The 24,954-nt window shown below is 37.3% G+C and overlaps 1 protein-coding gene across 3 annotated transcripts in view; it reads right to left on the minus strand.

Moving 5' to 3' along the window:
- TENM1 (teneurin transmembrane protein 1) overlaps positions 1-24,954 on the minus strand; it is a 1,637,812-nt gene that overhangs the window by 1,232,370 nt on the left and 380,488 nt on the right. For all 3 annotated transcript variants that reach the window (XM_074202813.1, XM_074202814.1, XM_074202809.1), the window contains exon 3: positions 19,813-19,904. The gene's annotated coding sequence lies outside the window, so the exon portion shown is untranslated. The remainder of the gene's footprint in view (positions 1-19,812; positions 19,905-24,954) is intronic.

Genomic DNA, 24,954 nt, shown 5'->3' on the forward strand with positions numbered 1-24,954 from the left:
CCTATCACAAAGTGTTGCTATAAATATTTTGGAGATATGGGAACTCTTTATCATTGGCCTCTTAGTAAAAGAATAGTTTTGATACATGGAAACCAACATGTTAGTTACTTAAAAGAGATATCTTTACATCCAACTCTGGGCAAAGATAATTACAAACTATAAAATACATAACTCTGGTTATATAAAACTGAAAAGAATCTGAGCAAACATACAAATCAAAACTGTCCTTCACATCCAGAGAATAAGGAACAGAGAATAAGAGGAACAGAATTAGAACAGTGATGGGTTGGCATGAAAATGGGATAGGAACAGGATATTTGCAAATTGGGAGGGTGGATATAATTTTCTGGAACAACAATATGATTTAGAAACCTCAATAAGGATAATTACATTGCTAGAGCATTCACACTCTCAGGACAAGGACAAAATGAATAATTGAGCACAGACAAGATTAGTTTCAGGTCAGATTTTAAGTATGTGACAAACCACAGCGAAAGAGGAAAATTTACCTTCTCTATGCTTCTGGGTTCCCAAATCTGTCAAACAGATTTCAGAGGAATTATTTTTATTTTAAATATGATCACTTTTTTTGGAATATAAAAAATCCCGAGAAGATTAAATACAACTGGTTCCGGGAAGAAAATAATTTATACAAGTTCCTGGGCATTCATTTTAGAGGTAGAAGAAGAATTACTTAGCAGGTATACAAAATATTGTTTGAGATGACAAAAGATTCCATTAAGTAGCTTTTTCCCCCTCTATGAAATATAATTTCTTTTGAACAGCAATGTGATACAATCTGTGTAATGCCAGACTTTTGTATTAGTTATTATTAAATTTTCAAAGTGTTATTATTTTTTTAAAATATAGCTCAAATCCTAAGGCCATTCTAAATAGACAATAACTCCCCAAATGGAAAAAGAATGAGCTCCTGAATTATGCACAAGTTACAGAGCTGTTCAATGGCCTGTTCACTCACCTTAAAGAGAACAGACCAAACCATAAATAAGTCAAATCCTCAATCAGTGAGCAAACAGTGAATTCACCCTGACTCACTCAGGTGGAGGAACTGAAGGCAGAAATGCATTCTTTACTTCCTCAGGAGAGATTTCACTTTCACTTGTGTATACCTGAAAAGAGCTTTTTAAAATTTTTTGGATAGATGGAAATTCTTGGGAAAATTTCCATCAGATGAGGGAACTGGGAAGTATGAAGGTACTAGACATGAAGTAGCAGGACAAGAAATACTCAATAAATAAGGGTCTATTTCACGATTTTTCTTATGCCCAACATACTTTGAGGTAATTGAATGTCACTTAAAGAGACATCCCAAATCACTTTCATAATCCTCACCCCCAAGTTACTCATCCAAGACTCCTATTCTTCAAATTCCTTTTCTCCTAATCTCTCAAATTCAAGCTCCTATTCTTCAAAGTGCAAATGAAAGAACCACCTTCAAGTTCACCACTGATTACAATCAACAAAATGATAAGGATAATCTCTAGACTTATTGGGGAGATTTTACAAGTAGCTTTCAGTTTTCATACTTTCCTGATCTGCACACTTTTATTGCAAACCCATGTGACAGACAGCAGAATTATGAGTTCCAGGAAAGCAAGAAGAAATTGGAGTTGTTAGGTCATTTAGGACCTGAAGGATATTTTTTTAAAAAATCATTTTATTGGGAGTTGAAAAATACCAGTTTGGAGGAGCAATTTTTTCATCCAAAAAAAAAAAAAATAAAGAAGGAACGAAAAACTCATTAAAAAAGTAAGGGAAGATGCAGCATCTGACTATTTCCAAGCAAAAACTTTTCCCTTGTCCTGGTTCTTCTGTGAAGACAAAAAAGAAGGTCCTTCTTAGAAAACCTTTAAACAACCTCTTTCTCCAGTGATCTTGGAAGTGTAGGTATCACTTTTATTCATAGTGAGAGTGGCTCTGCTTTCCAAATGTCCTTAGTCTGCAAAAGCCAGCTTTAAGTGCCCTGTGGACATCCAAAAATGCAATCTGTGTTCAGAGGAATACTGAAACATAGGATATAACAAAGGTAAAAATATTTTCTGATTTATGTGAAAGTTGGAAGCAATGTCTGGCAAAAATCCCAGAACTATTCTTATTATTGCTTTGTTCCAGAAAAGAAAAATCTGTAAAAGGATATGGATAAGAAAGCATGAAGCTCCATAGACCACAGAACCAAAGATCTAGAAGCTGCAAGGTGGCATTAAGGTCAAAAGGCTGAAATGAGGAGTCTGTTGATGGATTCCAAAGCCCTGCTAATGAGATCTCCTGATGGAATGAGAGTTCTGATATGTGGGTTCTATGAAGGACACTCCTCCAAAAGATGACATTCAACTGAGATGAGGAGTCAATTTTCCTTTAATGCATCATCTATCTACTGACACAAGGACAGACTAAATTAAAAAAAAAATCTGATTTTTTTTTTCAGAGCCAGCTATGAGGAATGCAATCTGGTAGAAAGTCAAATTTGCTTTAGAATCACCTTCTTTGTCACACACCGGTGAATATGTATGTACCCCTCATACCCCCAAACCCAGCAGAGAATCTTAAAGAAAATGTACACACTCATCTGGTCCATCCACTCTCTAAGCAAGCACCCCAGTCAGAATACAGACATCAGTGGATGGTCTCAGGGACAATCAGTTCCTTATCTACATAGGAAGGAGAATAAGATTAAACTGTCAACAATAAAACAGATTTGTTAGGATGAGGAAGAAATGCATGATTTAAAGAGAATATTAAAATTTGCATCGAAAATACTATGACTAATCTGTTAGTCTGCAACAAAAGTACCTGATTCCTCCCAAGGCTCTACTTCTATAAGAAGTGTTTTGATAAACTTATTTAAAATTTAAGTGAGTTCCTATTCTCAAGGAGTTTAGAGTTTAATCCATACAATGTAATTGCATTCTCCAAATGCATTGGACCCCTTGTAAGGATGATGATCATTTATTTTTTTAAATGTCCATTTTGTAATAGAGGATCTCTTTACTTACCAGTGTAATCTTTAAAGAACAGGATACATGAAATGGAATGGAATAGATAAGGGGAATATAAGGGGGACCTTCTATGGAAAGTAGAAAGATTGTAAAATTGAAGGTAAGCTACAATAATAAAATGACTCAACACTTTCTATCAACATATACAGGATAAGAGGTAATGTAGTATAGGGAATAGAAGGTAGGTCTCGAAATGAAGTCTCTTACATTTATAACAGTAGCTATGTGATCATGGCAAAGTCAGGTAACTTTCCAGTGTGCAAAGCAACTTTGAAAGACTTGAACTTACAGATGAGTTGTGAATCTGCAATAATTCCTCCAAAATGATGGAGAAGTTGTGCTAGGACTATGAAGAGAAAAAGCAAACAGTTCTTGCTCTCTAGGAGCTTAAAATCAAGAGGTTGGGGAGGGAGTAGAGTAGAACTATATCATACCCATCTATAGTATAAGGTAGAAGGTGAAGAAGGAGAAATCAAAGTTCTACAGGAATACTTTAGGAAAGAGAAAGCAATTCAATTACAAAAGGGTAGAAAAGGCTACAGAGAAGCAGGATCACTTGGGCTGAGTTTTTAAGGAAGATAAGGACTCTGAAAGTTAACCATAAAAGAGGAAGAGCATTCCAAGTATGGAGGATGTTCTGTGAGAACACGATTGAAGAGGCAACAGGGAAGAATTTTGAGCAGAAGATCATCATGATAAGACTTGTAAATAAAAAATGGAGAGATGAATGGGAATTGCTATCACTTGGCAATTGATTGAATGGGGCAGTGGCTTCCAAAGTGAGAGAGGCAAGATGATCCATTGGGTTCAGGAGGAAAGTATATGAGAAATTATTCTGAAATGACATGGTATAAAGATTCTAGATCTGGTGTTGCAGGAGTTAGGTTCCAAAGCCTTTCTCTGGCCTCCAATTTAGGAATTTAGTCTCTCTCTCTCTCTCCTCTCTCTCTCTCTCTCTCTCTCTCTCTCTCTCTCTCTCTCTCTCTCTCTCCTCCTTTAACCTTTCAAGGTATGACTCTCCCTTAATTCCTTACTTGTCAAGGTCAAGGAAAAAATATTAGGGGAGAAAAAATGGGGAGCTCAGCTGTCTCCCCCGCAACCAAACAACTAACAGTTGACCAGTTCATTCTGACCTGAAAAGTACAGGGGACATTCCAACTATACTTTACCCTATGTGGGGGCTTTTATACAAACAATCATAAATCTTGAATCATTGACCAGTTTGCGGTGTGAGGATAGAAAACAGACCTACGGTTTTGACTAAGGGTTGACCCCTGTCTAGCTTCCTTGCATGCATTATCAATCTCTGACTTTTACAGTGGCAACCTCTTTCTACACAATTAAAAACAAATACAGATCATAAAGAAGTTATGACTTGGCATCATTTTAAATGGGTTGGGAGAAGCTAAGTGGAAGGGTAGGAAGAGGAAGGAATATGAGTTTTTGAAGCAATTATGTGCCAGGGTGTAGTACTAGGTAGTTAGCAATAACAGCTAATTTTAGCCTTACAATCAGCCTGGTTGGTAGATATTACTACTACTACTACTACTACTACTACTACTACTACTACTACTACTACTACTACTATTATTATTATTATTATTATTATTATTTTACCAATGAGGAAACTGAGGCAGGCAGAAATCAAACCAATACATTTCTGAGGTTGGATTTCAATTACACCTTCCTGATTCCAACTCCTGAACTCTATGTGCTACCTAGTTGCCTAGGTGGAAGGGGAGAATAGCATCTAAGTCACTACAAAAATTAGAAATTATGAACAACTTTTAAAATGAAAAAAGTCTTGTAATTAATACCTGCAATCTGAATGGGTAAGAGGGTAGAGAGAAGGGGAATTACTATTATATTCCATCCACTCTTAGAAATTTGAAGTGAGAGGCAGTGAGCTGGGAAGAAGCTCAAACTACCTCAACTACTGAGTCTAAGGAAAGTATCTGACTAATTCATATTCAACCATCTCCTTCTGTCTCCTCCCCTGTGTGCCTCCATAGCCTTCCTTTTCATTGCCTTTGCTCCTGGTTCTTTGGGAATACAACAAAGCTTTCATTGTTGAGCTTCTCTCTGAGTTCTCATGATAGTATTAGTGTAATCTATGGGGGCTTCTATAATTCTTGTACATATAATTCCTAAAAGTCCATTTAGCCAGACTTCTAAGCTTTTCTCTATAGGTTACATGTAAAACAAGAAGGTTACCCTAGGTGACTTCTGAGGTTCTTTCCAGATTTGTCTTATTTGCATTGATGGATTAATGTTTAAAAATAAGCTTTAAATATGGATTGACACTGACATCCTTATTTGCTCTATACATCAAATGCTTATATAGCCTGTGAGATATCATGAGGAAGAAGAGGAGTTCTACAGTGAAAAGGTATTGACAATGACGCCTTCATTCATTCGTTCACCTTTAGTGCTTGGAGATCACATTGAAATTTACTATGCCTGGTTAAGGAGATTTCTATTTTCTAGTCTTCTCTAAACTGATCCTTACAAAATAAGCAAGAGGCTTCAAAAGGTTCTTGCATAAGATAGTAGAATAAAGGTAAGAATACTGTAAGTAGGAGTGAATAATGAGAAAATGGTGGCATTAACACTTCCATTCCTGGGAGAGGCCCTTCACCAGACACACCAGAAGCCAAAAGCAATAATGGTCTAGTCATAACTGACAAGAAATCGGTCAAGAATCATTACATGTAATCAAGGTTTGTAGTATGCATTTACACTATTATGATTGACAAATCTCACCCTAGTCATATAATGTGTTTTGAAACGCTAGGCAACAATCTAATGAAGTCATCTCAAATAAGACCTTAAAACTAGACTTTTGCACATGAAAATGATGTGTGTCACCAATAAACATTCTCGTATTTTAAACAAATTGGAAACAATTTTCTAACCTGTTTAAAACATCTTTCAAATTAAGACTTGCAATCAGGTTTGAAAAGAACGGATGAAGTCTTTTTTTAAGAAATGAAACACTTTCTGATAAATTTGCTATAACTTACTGACATTAGATAAGATGAAAATCGGTTTTGAAAAAAATGTAAAACCATTGTGTAAAAATTGCAGAAAGTGAGAAGAGGACCCAATCAGATCATTTTAAAGACATAGCGAGTTCTGGTTATGCAGGTGTTGGCAAGAGACTGCTTCCAACTTTGCAGTAGTGCAACACAGAATGTTCATACACGTACCAGCCCTCTTGTCTTCCTGAAACAGGGCCCCAGTGCCTCCTATATGGATGCTAATATTTTAAGTGGTCTGAACATGGACAAAACTCCCTCTATTTGCAAAAACCTTGAGGGAAAAGGCAATAGAAGATGGAGAGGCCAGGAAAGAGTTGATGTAGAAATTGGTGCTTCAGTTACATTTGGAAGGAAATTAGGAATTTCAAGAGGCAGAGGTAAGGAAAGAGTATATTCCAGGCAAAAGGGACAGCCAGAAGAAAGGCATGAAGATATACAGAGATGGTGTACTACTGGAGAAAAAGCCAGAGCACCATTTAGGCCAAACTATAGAGTCCATGTAGAGGAATACTGTTTAAGAAAACTGGGCAGGTAGGATGGAATCATGTTATAAAGAAATTGAAATTACAAAGAGAAAGTAATAAAGGATCCACTAAAGTGAATTAAGCAGGATAACGACATAGTTTAGGAGACCTATAGTTGAGGAAAATCACTGGTGGCTACAAAGAGAAAAGATTGAAACAGGTAAGTTTTAGAGGCAGGAAAATCAATGAAAAAGTCAGGGAAATAGTCCAGGCAAGAGTGATGAGGTCGTTGTAGGAGTTCTGTCACTGGAGAGAAGGGTATAGTTGCCAGAGTGGTAGTAGCAGTACTTATACTTTGTAACTGAAGAGGACCATATCATCACATATATGATGACATAATTTGCACATAATATTTATAATAGAGAGGGGAATGTGGTGCAAAGACATCTTTCTCACTGCCTTTTCCAGAACAATCTTACTCAGTGACATGATTTGATAGGAAATAGGAATTTCGGTGATGGTCTGGGTGCTGTGGAAGTCCTGGCCCTTTTGAATGTGCTTTCATTCCCTTATGAGACCATGGCATCCCAATCAAGCCAAGCTTTGACAGCACAGTATATCCAAGCCTAACTCTCTCTTTTTTTTTTTTTTTTAGCTTTTTGCAAGGCAAATGGGGTTAAGTGGCTTGCCCAAGGCCACACGGCTAGGTAATTATTAAGTGTCTGAGGCTGGATTTGAACTCAGGTACTCCTGATTCCAGAGCCAGTGCTCTATCCACTGTGCCATCTAGCTGCCCCTCAAGCCTGACTCTTGATGGTCTAAACTTAAGATCAGCTTTTTCCTTTCAGATCTGCAGCAGTTGAGTATGCAGGCAAAAATGATAAGATTTGGCAATAGAGTAAGCATGTGGAGTACATGAGAGTGAGGAATCAAGGATAACAGCAATGGCTAGGAGAATGGTGGCATGTTCATATTGCGGTTTAGAGCCTAGGCGGCTTCTTTATTGTAAAAAATAACCATTCTGGGGAACATATCCCCATAACACTTTCTCTCCTCACTCCTGCCACAGAAAATCCCTTGGTTTCTTTCATGGTTCATGTATCACGTCCTGTGCAAGGCCTTTCCTAATGCTTCCCTCCCACTCCCAGTTGTTGATACTCTTGCCCTATCGAAATGCTTTCCTATTCTCGAGCCATTTTCAAAGCTATTCTTTTACTTAGACTTGAAAGATTCTCACTCTTTTCTTTTTCTGCAAATGGAATACCGTTCTCAGAAAGATGTTACCTAGCTATTAAGGCCCGTTTATTCCAAGTGACCCTTAGCTAATCCTTAAATTTATGCCTTTCTTCGGTTTGTATGACAAGACACTAAAATCCAGACCTTGGGGAAATATGTAAAACTAGGATATGTTCTGGTCTCCAGGGTGAGGGAAGGAGGTTAGAATCCTACCTCAATTAATCTCAGAAGGCCCTAAAAACAAGTTAAATCAATAAATGAATAAAAAATATAAACTAGCTACAAACAGACAATGTGAGAATGAGTGTTTCCATCACCGACTGAAGGCAGATGACAGTCACACAGGAAACATCTTCAGACCATCGAAAAGAATAGATACTCTCCTTGGCCCATGCATAATGGTAGCAAGCCAGGAAACCAACAAACCCGTCAAGTTGTTCAGACAGTTATAGCTTGGAAGATTATAGTTGGAACCAAATCCCCAAAGGAGAGAGTGGTTTCTCTGTTTTGATCTTGTCCTCAGCGCCACTTTCCCCCCCATTCATTGACCATGCCATCAAAGAGACTGGATCAGTAGAGCCTGGCACATAGTGGGCACTTAATAAATATTTCGTTTGATTGAAGAATTCTTATTTTTCCCTGTTTTGTCAGGGACACACAACTTACAAATACAAAGTTAATATTGAAAAATCAACAACTGAGTCAAATATAAAATAATATGAGATGAAAAAAGACCAGTTGGATTGAATTAATCAGAAGCTACCTATAAAAACGTAACTTTGAATCATATTTTCTTTTTGTTTTCATTTTTATTTGTTTTGCCAGGCAATTGGCTTGTTCAGGGTCACACAAGTATTAAGTGTCAAGTCTCTGAGACTGGATTTGAGTTCAAGTCCTCCTGACTTCAGGGCCAGTGCTCTATCTACTATACCACTTGCTGACCCTAAATTATATTCCTAAAATGAGAGGGAAGAAATCTGATGGAGTAGACAAGCCAAAGTAGAGCAACCTAGACGGATGGAAAAAGACATTTGAAAAAGTTCTTCAGAATAACCTTGCAATAAAAGAGCGACTTGTACACTGAATGATAATAAAAGTTATCCAAATTAAAATAAGATGAATACATTTATCAAGAATGATGTCCTGTGCTGAGCTGGAAAGGGTCAGAAAGAGGGTGTGTAATGAGGGGACTAGGAGGCATGTCTTATAAGGATCATATGAAGAATTCCAACATGTCTAGCCTAGAAACTGAAAGAACTGAAATGAACTAAAGGGCTGTGATGTAGCAAGAAGGTCCGACTTAGCCTGCATAGCTACAGAAGGCATAAATGGGGGCAATGGATAGGAGCTGTAGATATGAGAGAGAGAATCTGGGTCAATATTAGGAAAACCTTTAACCGTCTGATCTATTCAAAAGGGAATGAGTTGCCATAGTAGATAGTGCATCATCTGTCCCTGGAGTTTCACTATTTGAGCCTGGATGACAACTTTTTTTTGGATGCTGTTCAGGCATGAATTAAAATAGATACCTGATAGGGCATCTAGGTGGTGCAGTGGATAGAGCACTGGCCCTGGAGTCAGGAGGACCTGAGATCAAAGCCGATCTCAGACACTTAATAATTACCTAGCTGTATGACCTTGGGCAAGTCACTTAACTCCATTGGCATACAAAAACCCAAAACCAAATGAAAACAAAACAAAACAAAATAATAGACACCTCATAAGGATTCTTCCAACTTCAAGGTTCTATCATTCTAGGAGTGATTAAAGTATGGTCAAAGAAAACTAAGTATGTCTCTTAGAGCAGAGGCAATGAAGAAATGGAAAATGGGAAAGAGAATAAACTTGCCTGGTCATGATTAATAAATATTCTACTGGAGTCAATGGAAAATTTCCAGTCCTCACTCCTTTGCCTTATTTTTTAGACCATGTGAAATACATGGAATCAGTTACAGAGTGAAGAACCTAAGATCTATGGTGATATGTACCTGACTTGAATGACACTAAATTCAGTTAAAAATATTTTACTCTCATTTTCATCATCATAAGCAAGCTTCATAATTGTCTTATGTAAAATTTGACCATCTCCCATTGACCCTAAGTTGTTTATGAGAGAATCTAGAGAATAAAAATAATAAAAAAGGAAAAACTAATCCATTGCTACCCTGAAGGAAATGTGTAGAGCTAGCCATAGAATATTTGATATATTTGTCTTCCATGTGTATAAAAAACATGGAACATTCTGTTACAAAGACAAGCTGTTGCTAATTGGGATAATGAACACTACAAATTTGATGCACTTTTTGATGTCAAAACAGAGAGAACAACGTAATGCCAAGGATGTCAAAACAGCTAGATAGTATTTATTCTTATTCTAGTCACGTGGCATTTTTTCTTGCTCATATACGAGCGTCTTGGAGTTAATCTATAGGATATTTTTCTAGGAATATAACAAGTAAACTTGACCTTTCTTGTGACTCCCCAAACACTATCCCCTTCTCAAGAACAAAACAAAACCAACCAAAACAACAACACCTACCACCCTCCTTTTCCCCAACAACAGACTGTAAGGAAAACAGCTCTAGTGAGACATTAGGGAATTACATCCAGGGCTAGTGAAGCTCCTCTGCACTCATTTGGAGCATCGCATTTTCATTAGCATTTCCATGCAATTCTATGCACACATCTAGATATGAAAATCTCTCTCTCTGAGGCTGTACCCAGAAATGACATACTATATGCTGGGACGTACATGACTCTCCTATGTAACTTGCGCAAAAATCAATTTTCATTAACAAGAGCCTTGGTGTGCAATAGGGAGTGCAAATTTGTTACATAGAAAGACTAAAAAAAGAAGAAAAAAAAAGAACAAAGGTCAAGAAACAGTACTAGTGGGATTGAAAGGAGAGTACTCCAACACAAATGCCATCCTGCCACTTTTATATGCCCCTTTTCCTGAAAAGTTGGATGAAAATCCCGAACCACTCTTTAAACAGATTATTCTACAAGATACTGACAGTGGCACCCCTTGGGGGTTAATCTTTACACAAGAATGAAGTGGCTTTGAACAATTTCTCCAATGGACTGGGTGAGGAGCATGAATCCTTTTCTTAAGTATCAGCCATCCATGTCATCCTTTTTTCCATTCCTTCTGAAAATATAGAGATACCCAACTGGTCTCCATGGAGGAGAAATGTTCTCTCTGTGGGAGACACCTGGGATGTTTTCACTTGCTAGGGAAGGAGAACAAGTAGTATAGCTCCTTGAATCCCAACAGCCTGCTCTACCAGCTCATCCAACTATGCATTTTCATTTAGAACTACTTTCCACCCAGATATCTTACACCATCCTACCTTAGAGAATCTCTTTCCCTTTTCAAGACCTTGCTTTTTTTGATGTCATAAAAATTAGAAAAGTCTGAAGCTTCTTTGAACCTTTACAGAATTCAAGTACTGGGTTTATTATACACAGGTCACAGGGGCACATACATATTACATATAAGATACTATGGATCGGGGCTGCTAGGTGGCACAGTGGACAGAGTATGGGCCCTGGAGTCAGGAGTACCCTAGGTTCAAATCCAGTCTCAGACACTTAATAATTACCTAGCTGTGTGGCCTTGGGCAAGCCACTTAACCCCATTGCCTTGCAAAAACTAAAAAAAAAAAAAAGATACTATGAATCGAGATAGTTGCTAATATAGAAAGCTGGCTAGTTAGCACTGCCAATATTGAGAGTAGTCAGTTAATATTTACATTAATCATAGAAAGCTAAATAATACACTTAAAGAAACTTTTTCCTTTATTACTATTACTCAATGAGATTCTAAATATTAATCCTTCATGAATGAGCTTGATGTCTTTCTTTTCAATAATATATTAGATCTTGATGTAACTTTATACACAAAATTCAAAGCCTGAGAATCCAAAACTCATTTTATATCAAAATGTATGTGATTTTTTTCCTACAACAGATTTTCCCCCAAATTGTTTTATGCAGGCCAATATTAATTTAATTTTCATTTTTCAAAGAAACATCATTTGAGTATTAGAGGGAGGAAATCCGAGAATCGTCTAAATATTCATGGGAGACAATCCTATGTTAACTATTTGTCACAATGCATATACTGATAACTGAGCATGGTTTGTAGGGGAGAGGGAGAGACATATACTCATAAAGAACTCCATGACTGCAGATGCCAGTAGCAAGAGTGCCCTCAGTCATAAAATATTTTTTAAAATTTAAAATCATCTTTCTGATAAGGAGAGAGTAAGAAATGGGCACTAGTCTGACTCAAGATGTTATATTCCCTGTCATGTATTTCAGATCTAAGCTTAAATATACCATTATATTGTTCCTGAGCTTTAAAAAATCAACAAACAGGATTTGTTGTGATGTCACCAGGCATGATCCTACTGTCATCGAGTGGTCTGCTAACCAACCAATCCAATTGCATTCAAGAAATGGGCCTAAATAATCCTTGTTCCTAAGTCAATTATTTGGAAATAGAAGCCATAATGTGAGATTTACTATGATACTGTTAACTTTGTAGTGAAGTGAAGTGTTTGTAGCATCTGTAAAATTGACTGATAGTTTCTCATCCTGCCAGCAGTTCTGCAGAGAATAAGACTTTTATGTTCAGAAAAGAAGCAAGGTCAAACAACTACAAAAGGTGGGTTGGAAATGCTCCTTCTGATCCTGCAGAAATATACTAGGCTGTGCTTCAAGGGAAAGGCGGTGAGAGGAGAGGGGTAGTGCCTGGAGCACCAAAGAGCTAGGGTCATGGCCTTAGGAAAAACAAACACATGCTACAAAGTTGGGGACAGAGGAGATGGAATAAGTTATTCCATATGGCCCATTCCATGAGGTAGCAAATAACCTTGTATATACTAGTCAAAAGATGATCCACACTACAGTACTGAAGGGTGAAAAATATAATTCTATTGACTACATGTACAATAAATTTCAATCTAGAATAGAGATATGAGTGCCAAACTTCCAGAGGGAAATGTTTCATCTGGAGACCAGAGAATCTGGTTGCCACTACAAAACTGATCTCAAGAGAAGTCAGTTATTTGTTTTTTTAATTCCCTCATTACTGGTAGAAAAGAAAACCAGGACTTTGAGGATGTCCATGTCATCAATGGAAGAGCAGAAGCAATGGGCCCTATAATTGCTTGACATTTGTTGTAATCTTGCTACATTACTCAATTGGTTACCATGATTTTGAAAATAAAAGCATGGAGTTCCACTGCAACTATCAAATATCACCTGTTGATTAGCATGTATTTGTTGTAAAGAATACTTAAGTTTCCATGGAATTCTTTCTTCTAAGATTTTTCACTGCTTTTCTCATTCTTTTCTGGAGTGCCATATTTTCTGACAGATGATCTGTCCACTTGCTTGGGTCTGAAACCCATGATATCCTAACAATTACATTGCATGTGAGGAGGAGTCTGGGCTGGCCTATGAGACTCCTCTAGATTGAGTATTAATTAAATTTATTTTAAATTAAAACACCCTTTTCTGAAACACTTGTCAAAGGGGCTTAAAAGGTTTGCTTGGAACACAGAGGGCAATGCCCCTGATCAGTGGCAGCATGACTAGAATCAAGACTTGAGCAGTAAATAATGACTCATAGGCAAGTAGTTGATTAGATCTATTTGACCTGCTAATAATGTGAAAGAGAACATATTGGAAGCTAGGAATATTATTAAACTTACATGCACACATATGTATATATATTATATATATATATATATATATAAATATAATATATACTTTAAGAAATTTGAGAATTTGTGTCAGCATAAAATAATAGATATAGATATATGTTTATATATATATAAGTATTTGCTTGAATTCATGCCTGGGCACATAGTTCCTTTTTTCTAACGCCAGTAGTTTTTCACCAGAATTTTGGCCCCTGTAATAGGGTATCCATTAAGACATGGTACAGTCCCATTTTATAGTGTCTCACTGGTAGTGAGTTTTTCTCATATATTCTCCATTCAAAGAAAACAGAAGAGTTGGTTTCTTTGCAGACAGTTTAGGAAATGTAGGTGAGTCAATAAACTTTACACTAAAAGTCTTTACACTAAAACAATGGCATGTAGACACAATCTCAGGGTGAGGAAAGCAGAAGATGAGAGCCAGAAGAGGATGAAGAAGAGAACTATGAAATTTCTAAAATAATAATATTATAATATTGAAATGAAATACAATAATTTAATATAATAACAAATAAAAATAAATATACTTATGAATGTCACAAAATATATATGTTCATATATACTATGTATATTTTGAGACTTTTACAGTTATCTTCATATTAATTTTCAATTTCTTTCTCTTCATCTTCTTTTTCCTTTTCCTAGTAACCATTCCTTCCAGCTTCTTCTCCTCCCTGGTATCTGAAACTGAGACTATACCTTTAGGATGCCAAGCAAGCACAGGAATGAAAAGAATAAATTTCTGTTCTCTGTGAATGAGGCCTCTGTGAGAAATGCTCAATACCAATGAGACACTTAGAAAAGGTTTTATACCAGGTGTTTACTCTTGCACAGACTCTGTTGCATCCAAGATCCACTGGGACCAATATTCTGGGGAGGAATGGTATGCATGGAACTACTAAAATTGCATACTCCAATTTCCCAACATTGTCATGATCCATACAACATCCCCTTCTGCACTCTGTGCAACATACGCTCCCTCTCGCCAGCCCCCCTCCCCCTGCCACATATACACTTTGTCTATCTACTCCTATTCCACCAGCTAAAGAAGGTAGCCCTGCTCTCTATTTTGTGAATACTTTCACACATACAGATATACATATACATATACATGTGTGTGTGTATATATATATATATATATATATATATCAATCAAATTGTGTATTTTACCAGTATACTTCATTTTTCCATCATTTAGATTTTCCCTATAAACTTATTATTCCACTTCCTTCAACATTTTTCCATGTCTCTCCTATATTTTGCCATCTTTGTCAATTGTTTAGGTATGTTGGTAGCTCCTCTCAGAGTTGTTCTAATTTGCATTTCTCATTTTATTATTAATGGAACATTCTTTCATGTAGATGTTATTAGCTTGCAATTCTTTTCAATTCAGAGCTATTTGTTCACATTTTTTGCTGGTGGCAATGTTCAAATACAACATTCGTCTTTTTCTGGCTCTGACTCACACTCATTCTTTAAGTAGCTGCCAATGCCCTCAACATTGTATTGGTTCTAACAGATCCTGTCCATATTTATACTTAATCTGTTCAAAGGTCATTGTTTTTCTTAGTATCATTTCCATTTACTGATCATGAAGTATGATTCTGGAGTCCATAGGTGATGGTTCTACCATCAGTAATAGTGGAAAAATATATAGAGTTTGCCCATACAAATCTTTACAAAAATTTTGTATTTTCATGTACTGAACACTAAAATGGCCTTAAGTGATTGGCTCTTGCCAAAGCTCCTATGAGCTTCTCCTCTGTCTGCTCCCCATGGCTTGTCACTATTTGAGGGGGTAATATTGTTCTTCTACTCTCCTCATTATAAGTTCACACAATCTAGTTTAACTTTTAACCAGTATTTTTCTTGAATGTCAGTATCACTCTGGCGACAAGATCAACTATTTGCTGCTTAAGGTGAGTTTTAGATTTTTCTGGCATCATGATGGCAATTAATTTACATTTTTAAAGCTTGCTTAGGCAATAGTTATAGTTTTTGTCAACGTCTGTTCTCTAATCCATTTCCTATTTATCAGAGTTGAACAACTACTTCACAGAAATGAGGGAGAAGCTGACTCATTTCTCTTCCTTTGTCTTCTTTCTTCTAATTTGATATTCACCTTTACTGACCAGCAATAACACCACTAGGTCTGTATCCCAAAGAAATCATTAAAAAATGTACAAAAATATTTATAGCAATCCTTTTTGCCTTGGCAAAGAATTGAGTATTCAAACAAAATTCCCTGAAGGCAGGCAAAGCTCTGAAACCTAACTGTGAGTTTTGGGAACTGTACTCCCAAATAGTGTTTTCTTTCTGCCCTGGAAGGATCTGAAATAAAGATGAGCTTTGAAATGTGGGCAGACTTCTACCAGGCCAGAATTATGACAGATACCCGTGCTAATGGGTACAATGTGAATGGAGGAGCAGTAAAGGTGACCCGAGAAGGACCAATCAGACAGATGGGAAAAAGACAAAAGATCATTGTCACCAAAATCTAGAGAGGAAAGCATTCAGAAGGAAGGTGATTAACAGTTATCAAATGCTGCAGAGAGGCCAAGAGCAGCACTGAGAAAGACCATTAGATTAGGCAATTAAGGGATCTCTGGCAACTTTGGGAAAAGCAGTTTCAGTTTAATGATGAGTTCTGAAGCCAGACTGTAATGTTTACAAGAAAGCAAGAGGTGAGGAAATGGAAGCATCTCATGTAGATAGCTTTCTCAAGGAGTTTAGCTGAGAAGGGAAGTTTCATGCAAACATATATATATATATATATATATATATATATATATATATATATACACACACACACACATATATAACAAAGTCAGCAAAGCCAAATTAACCTTTCATTACCAAAATGAAAGCCACAGTCCATTTCACATTCATGAATTTTCCTCAAGACATTCAGAATTCATATTATCTTCCTAAAAAATCAGGTTCCACAACGTCAGTGTCCAAGTAAGGGTAGAAAGCAAACTCCTTTACTTATTTATCCAGGTCTAGATAATCACATTTGCAGATAGAATAATTGTCCAAGTTTGCAGCCGAAGAAGAGATAAAGATACATCATCACCACTTTAGAAAGGGCCTTTGGCAGAACAGCAGCTAGTGCGGAGGAAAAGATAGGCAATGAAAGGGCTCAACATAATTTATCTCAACAAATATAAAATGTGAAAACAAAACATTGTTTTTAGCCTGCTTCCAATTATTATGTTATCTTCTTTGAAACCCTTGGACAACAGGATATTTTACTCCTTGGGCCTCAAGGAGTAAAAGTGAAGACTCTCTAATGTCAGCAAACATCTAGCATGAACTGAAAATATAAACCAATCTATTATTTATGTATCAAAAATATGTTTCTCATTCACAGTGTTCTAATCAAAGCTGGTTATGTAGCTACTTTTCTTAGTAAAGTTGAAAGATACCTATGGGAACAACTTAAAGTTACATAATAATGGCAAGTAGTAACAAAAAATTAGAATGCCAATCTATTGTTCTCAGATATACAAATAACACATACACACATATATACATATATATATATGTATATATATGTATATAAACACACACACATATAGTCAAGTTCAATAACCTTGCCCAGTTTTCAAAGATTAGTGGATCTTCTGGCTACATTTACTGCATAAATGAGATAAGGGAAAGGACCCAAAGTCCAAATATGTTCTAATCCATATCATTGAAACAAAAGGAAAAGATATTACCCATGTGGGCCCAGATCCATCTCTCTTAAAGAATGTCCATTAATTTCTTTAAATACCCTTTCAAATCTCTTTCGTGTTAAGTCTTTCCTCATTGACTGTGATTCGCACAGGTCAACGTTCTATTTTATGATAAGTAACCTTTATAATATTTTGTAGAATATCAGTTTAAGTTCATTTATCATCTCTAGTTTATTACATATAGGTCTTATCAAGTGCAAGAAATAAATGCTTTACATTTTGGATTCTCATAGTACATAATAAAGTGTTTGGTATATGGGTAGGTATTAAACCCCTGTGGAATTAACCGATGACATTATTTGAAAATTCTAAAGCAGGGGCATGAATTGCATTTATTGAAGTTTGTTGTTTCTTTTCAAAGAAGCTTTTGTGAATTTTGAATTATGGAATCACTTTTATTTTCATTTTTAAAATGACCATTATTAAATTGAAGCTTTGGTTTGACACTAATTTACTAAATTAGATATTACAGTTCTTCAGATCCCTGCTCCCTTGGGACCAGAAATGATCATGGTCCTCAGAATCCATGATTCCTAGTGACCAAAGGGGATACTGCCCCTCTGGGCTTCTGCTCCCTTCAGTCAGAATGTACCCCTTCTCCATTCTTGAACTATCACTTAGAAATAGGTACGGGCAATGGAGTTGCCAGTGTCTCATCCTGTATCCAGTGCTAGCACAGGAGTCCCCTGGAATCTCTTTCTGACCAGATGCCAGGTCCCCTTTCCATCTCTGACTTGAGAGCTCCTAAAATTGCTGCTGCCTCTGTTGCTACCACTTGGTTCTGCTACCACTCATGTCTCATCCACCTTGGCTTTGGGACAGCTCAAACCTCCATGTCACAGATTTCTTTTTTTCAACCTCCTAAGTTTTCTTGGATGGGAAGAATGTCTCACTTACCTTATGTTGGCTCTGCACACTTCAGAATTTGATTTGAGGCATTAATTTTAAAGTTGTTTGGAGGGGAATGCCGAGACAGAGCTCAGCTTAGTGCTTTTCTTTACTTTTTCATCTTGGTTCCATCCTCGAAATCTAAATCTATTTCTTATACCACATAAGTCTCCATCCTTAGTGTGACAACTGCATGTCACACAGTAAAGCCAGAGATACAGAATAGGCCAGAGGCTACACTGTGTAGGTATTAAAAAGATCAATTCTCTATCTAGCCCTCAGCATTATGTGCTGTGAGATCTATCTGGACCAGATGACTCAATTTGAAACGTTAGTGTTAATGAATACATTTGCTGATTTGATCCTTAAATGTGCCACTTATGGATGGCACAAGAAAATTCTGTTTCTTGGTCACAGACTATCCTCAATCGTAGTCAGCTGTCTCAACAAGTTGTATCACTGATCGTGAAGAAAAAAACCCAAACAAATGAAAGGGTGTGTATGTGTGTGTGTAAACACACCTTTATTTAATTGAAAATATATTTCTTGACTTTCTTAAAAATACAAGTTCTAAAACTGATTTTATTTTAGCAATTTCATAATTCAACATACTTAAATTTGATTTCACCCACTTTCAGGAGGAATTGGAGTAGCTATTATCCCCTAATTCTTTATAGGTTTTAACTTTACTACGTCACAGAACTTGAAATAGTTAACAAAAAATTGCATTCTTCAAAATGATTGATTTTATCAAACGACTCTCAGTTGGCTTGCAATATTCCTAACTTCAGCTCATCACTATTCAATAAACTCTTCATCTTGTCAGATTCTTTTCCTCATGATTAATTGATCAAAGACAATGATGATCATAAAAGTGTAAATTGCACAAACTCCATTCCCTCCGTATTTCTTTGTAGTCCACATTTTCTTGGACAACTGAACATACGTGAAGTAATAAATCTTGAAAAATTGTTTATGAGGTTTTCAAAAAAATCAAAGTGCAAGTTAAAAAAACACAATTTAGTTGTAAGCTAATAAATGTTAGCATTAAAAAAAAGATGGTCCAGTTATTATATAAATGACTAGTTTCAGTGAGAGAGGGATGTGCGCATCCAGCTGAAGCACCTACATGCTCACCCAGTACTTTCTAGTTGTGGTGTTCTTTGGAGAAAGAAAAAAACACGCAACGAAAAAGGTTTTAGCCAGTGAATGGACAATGTCAGAGAGCATCAATTTGAGGAGGGGACATCAGCCAAAAAGTGTGTCAAAAAAGGTGGAAAATATGAAAAGTTGCATGCCCCCTCTTAGAATTTGTTGTCTTGGAAATGGAAGCAACTCGATAGTTGCATGGATGTAAAATATTAAATGGAAGAGTGGGGGAAACATTTTTGAGTTTGGAAGATGGAGAAAAGGAGGAATAATAGGAGGCATTCTTTGTGGTTCTGAATGTGAGAGTTAGAAATAGGGTTATACCAATTTGCAAAAAGATTCAGATTCGATTCCTGGTTCAGCTCAGCATTTGATCAAAGGCCTGAATTTGCTTGAAATGTGGGTGAGCTGGGAAAAGTGTCAAAGTTGAAATCCTCTTTGGTATTTTGCTTTATTTTAAAAAACACTAGCATGGTACAAACATTTATTTAAAATTCTTTTGCAAAGATTAAACTATAGTAGTTAAGAGAAAGAAATTAACTTACCCAAATAAACACAGCAAAACAGTAGTAGAGAGTCAATAGAATGCCCAGGTCGTCTGAGTTTCCATTAAGCTACCCTCTGAATTGCATCATCTCTGTAATAAAGAATGCACATCAATTATTTGACTTTTATAAAATATCCATTTTGGTGTTTGTATTTTTCAATTCTTCTCTGCTTACAAACAAGTATCATTAAGAGCTGGTGGGAGATGACAGAATTCAAAGATCCCAGTCTAGGTCTAGTAGTAAACATCTCTCAGCAATAATCCCTTCCCATCTTTCTACAAATTAGCACTACATTAGGATGAATGAGGGGTGATGTGATGCCTATAATTAAACACACACATACAGATACACTTACACCCATCTATGTCTCTTCCAGTAACTTATTGAGAAGTCAACCTGTATGGCCTAAATATGAATCATTAAATTCAGGAACTGAAGTTTAGGATTAATCAAAGGGCAATGAAGAGGTGCATGGGGTATATCAACAGGATAAAACATCTTGTAAATAACATTAGAGAAATCATGGTTCCCACAGGAACATATATGATTGAAAAATCAGATTGGTTGTGCAAAGTATAACCAAATCCACTGGTATCCTTGGACCAGAGGATCAGGAGAACTCAAGGAAGAATGAACGCCCTGTAGTGAAATTATAGAAAATTACAAACAAGAGGCACAAAGGATGGGCAAGCATGGATGCCTTGTAATCTGCATCACCAGAGGGAATACCTACATAATAAAACCACCGAAGCACTGGAATATTTGAGCAGTGACAAAGAAATACTAGGGCCCTGTCTGCAGGTATCACAGTTTAAAATGCTCATCACATGTCAGGGCAGCATACCACATTATTTAATATAGATTTGGGTATACAAGAAGGGTTGAAGATACTGAACGTAAATAATTAAATTATTCTCTACTCTACCAAGGGTGATATTTTGTTTTCTGCCAATTATCCTTTCTTTCTTTTTGTCCAGTATAACGAAGACACGGACCACGGAGATATTCCACAGAGGGTCCGAGATGACAACAGTGGCTACCATACAGTAGATTTTTAGTAACAAGCTAGAATAATAAAAATATGTGTCAGCTCTTTATCCCAAGTCCAGAGTCATCTTCAAAGTTTTATGTATTCAACCAGTAGATAATTGTCCAGGGAAGAGCAGGTCAAAGTGACTCTCCAAGATTTCTTCAAAGTAAAGGACTTGCCTTGGCCTCTGATTTTTCTCTCAGCTCATCATTACTGTTCCCCTATCATTGTATGCAGCTGCCCAATTTCTCTGATGTGGGCTAAACTGTATCAAACCATCAAGGATTTCTTGTCATGAAATTTCATTTGATCATTTTCTTCCTTCAATTTCTAGTTCTCTTAGCTTATCTAAAGATTTAAGTGTTTGTTCAATTCTCCTGGCGAGTTTCTAATGGATAGAACCATGGGTAGTACCTTCCTATATGCGCCATACTTCATAACAGTTCTGCAGCTTTGAACTGAAAAGGCCCCTCGTTACAGGCTTCGTAATTGGAAAACAGTTGTAATGGGAGAAGTTTTATTGATCCCTTGATTTTTTACTAAGAATCTGATACTTCTCTTTTTTTACCACTTCCCCTACCTTTTCATTTGAAATTCAGTTCAAATTGCATTAAACATTTGGCAGTCTTTAACTGGGTCAACTTAGGTGGTATGGATTGAGTCTTAGGAGACTAGGGCTTTCTCAGGTCCTATAACAATACATACTGTAGCAAATCTGTATACTGCATTCACACACAGAATATGATAAAAAGTTTCCATTAGTACCATGTTAAACAAAACTAGTTCATCTCTCCTAGTCTAACCATGTTTCCCAAAGTCCTCAAACTGGAAATAGCCCTTTCACCTTCTTTCCAAGTTGAACACAAACTAATTTTTCAGTGTATGCCATTTTGGCTTAACAGAAATGGACTATATACCCTAAATATTGACAGTACAATTCCACAAACATTTATTCAGAATTTACAAAGTGCTTACTCTGTGCTTGTTGCTGAAAGAGGCACTCTAAGAAAGGAGGCCTAGTAGCTATACTAATGATGCTTATTATCTAATAGGGGAATATAATATATGCAGGTCCTCTTTACCTCTGACTTCCCTGTCAGAAAGAGGAGGCAAGTTGAATAGCCATGGGTTCCAAAAATTGTATGAAGTGGTGTGACCCTTTCCCACCTCTGCCCCTTTATAACTCATACTGGTTCTTCCTCCCTTAGTTCCCAGCATCCCAGTCCTAAGGTCCCAAAAGCTATGGTATCTCAGATGGTATCAGGGACTGCATAGCTTCAAGCTTGACCTTGGGGTTCTAGGAATGAGAGCTAGGAATGACAGAGCACAGGATCATGTAGAATTCAAGTTTAGAGACCTTGGTAAGTAGGAGAGGCATCATCGTATAATGCATAGATCAGGGGTGGGGAAACTTTTTTCTGCCAAAGGCTATTTGGATATCTATAACACCATTTGTGGGTCACACAAAATTATTAATTTAAATATCAGCCTGCTATATTTGGTCAAACAATTAATTCACCCCTAAAAAGTTCCTAGATTTATTGAATTTCTAGTTCTACCATTATTTGCTGTGGCAGTATCCGACCAAATGATTTCACAGGCCTTATAGGCCTTATGAGACCTGCGGGCCTAGAAAGGCCTAGCTTCAAATCCTGCAGAGGCAGAAGCAGAGGTTCATGGAACTGAACCTCAGTTTCCTCTTCTGTGAAATGAAGATTATTGTAAAACTCATATGAGACCATCTAGATCAGTGCTTTGCCAACCTTCAAGTATTACAGAAATATCACTAATGACAATGATGGTTTAGGTGTAAAAACTGCAAGGTCAAAGGCAACCTTATACAATGGGTGAGGCAGCAGCATCTAAAGACTATACATATTCAAAAAACAACTAATCTTTGAGAAGAAGCCGGGAGACTAGCCTAGAACAATGAATAAACCATCCATAAAGGGAGACAGTATCTTACAGAGGGAGAATAACAGTAACAAAAATAAAAACACTACCACTCCCCCCCCCAAAAAAAACCCCTCAACTTCCAAGCAAATTTACACACAATTTTGGTCCTGTTGATGGAAATAAAAGAACCAGAATTGCCTACTATATTATCTTCTCATTGAACCCCATTTACCAGTGACAACAATCAGGGGGAAGCTGCTTGAGATACAAACTCTGAAGAAGGGAATAGAAAGAAATGAGCTAGAAGAACCTGCTCTTAGGTTAGTCATTTAAAGACTGATTACAACTTGGCCTCATTATAAGAGCTACACTCCAACCCCTGAGCACCTAATTCACCATTTGGTTTTCTTTTTGATTCCATTAATTCTGGTTACTTGATCTGCAATTGCAACAGATCTGAGCAGAGTCCACTGTGAAAGCAAGGTGGCGATGGGACTGAAATGTATGGGGTGTCTTGGGGTGTCTTAGGCTGTTGCTCTTGGCAAGGGCTTAATCAGTGCATTACCTGAAAGAGATCTTTGGTTCCAAGAGTTCCTTGGAAAAAGATACATTTCTTACCTGAAGAGTAAGAGATTCAAAAGAAACTCTAGAACTGGAGGAAACACACATCTAGTAGTCTTCAGTTTTTGTGGAGGAGGGGAACATTATGAGGACAAATAATTACTTATTTATCCTAGTCAGTAATCTCCAGAAACTGTTTCCCTTCACCAGGATTTCAATCAACTATACCTCGGCAGAAGTTTGCAGGACCCCCCACCCACTCAGTGGGCCAAGACTCCTTTCTCAGGGCTGCAATCACTCATCCCTGAGAAGAGGGCTCCACGACCCCCACCCACTCAATAGGTCAGGGCTCCTTTAACAGACAGGGATGCAATCACCCACCCCTGAGAAGTAGTTTCCAGGACCTCCACCCAGTCAATGGGCCATTCTCTTCCTCTAGCAGGATTGTAATCAGCTGCACCTGGACAGAAACTTCTAGAGAGAACCCACCTTCCAGGACCACAGTCCTCCAGTAGCAGGGCTGCAATCAGTCACACCTGGGCAGAGAGATGTTTCTGTGGACCAACACTCTGAGTCTGAGCTGGGTGATTGTCTCTTCTTTTCTAGCAACTACATCACGCTCTTATTTCTAGAAGGTCCTCGGAATTTACTTCTGAAATAACAGACTATTCTCCATTTAGCCTAGTTTCACCACCACCACCACCTACATACTTACTACCTCCCTGCCATCCTCATCACTACTCTGTTGGATTTTATCTGCTGCATTTCCAACTCCATCTGAGCATGCTCAGCCTCATCTTTTCCATAATTGCACTGCCCCCACCTTGTCTCTAAGACAAACATCACTTCTCATTGTGACATCTCTTCTCTGCAACCCTTTTCCACGGAGGCTACGACTCCCTTTTCTCTTGACTCACAGAGAAGAAGAGCTGATCTCCTTGGTCTTCATGGTTACTTTTAGACCATAGGTCTGCCACCAGTATTCAACAACTTATCATTTTTTGGAAATCCCCACTATTGTTGCCTTCTTTTTACCATCTTTCCCCCTTCTTTTCTACTGTCCTCCAAGATAACCTCAGTGATTTCAGCATTTGGAAAACAATTCTCTCTTCCTTCTACCAGTCTGTTATTCTCAGTTATTTCAACACACATATGCTCCCCTCCCCCCATTTCAGCAATCTACCCACAATGCCCTGTCTTGCACCTGTCATTCATGAAAATTGTCCCCCCCCCCCATGGTCATGATTTCTGAAATTATCTTCTTTAACTCTAACTTCTAATCCTTCTGCCAATAACTCTCTTAATCCTACTGAAACTACATTTCCAATCAAAATTCTTAAATCCATGAGCCCCTTTCAATTTCTTAGTCCATTAGTTCTCTTTTGAACTGAATTCCTTCCATACCTAACATGGAACTCGTGAACTCTTGGGCCATACTTTTCAACTCTCAATAGGATGGCACTTGACCTTTCATTGAATCCATTTTGACAACTCCAGCCCTAGGCAACCCCCACTGATTTATATATTTGGGTCTACTGAGAGTTGCTCCAGAAAGGTACTAAATCAAAATAACTGGTAGTGCTACAAATCTTTGCTGTAAGACTTCAGCTGGGCCCTCTCTGTTGCTAAGCAATCCTTTCATTATTGCCCTC

This window comes from Macrotis lagotis, chromosome X (assembly GCF_037893015.1).
Source record: "Macrotis lagotis isolate mMagLag1 chromosome X, bilby.v1.9.chrom.fasta, whole genome shotgun sequence".
Lineage (NCBI taxonomy): Eukaryota > Metazoa > Chordata > Mammalia > Peramelemorphia > Peramelidae > Macrotis > Macrotis lagotis.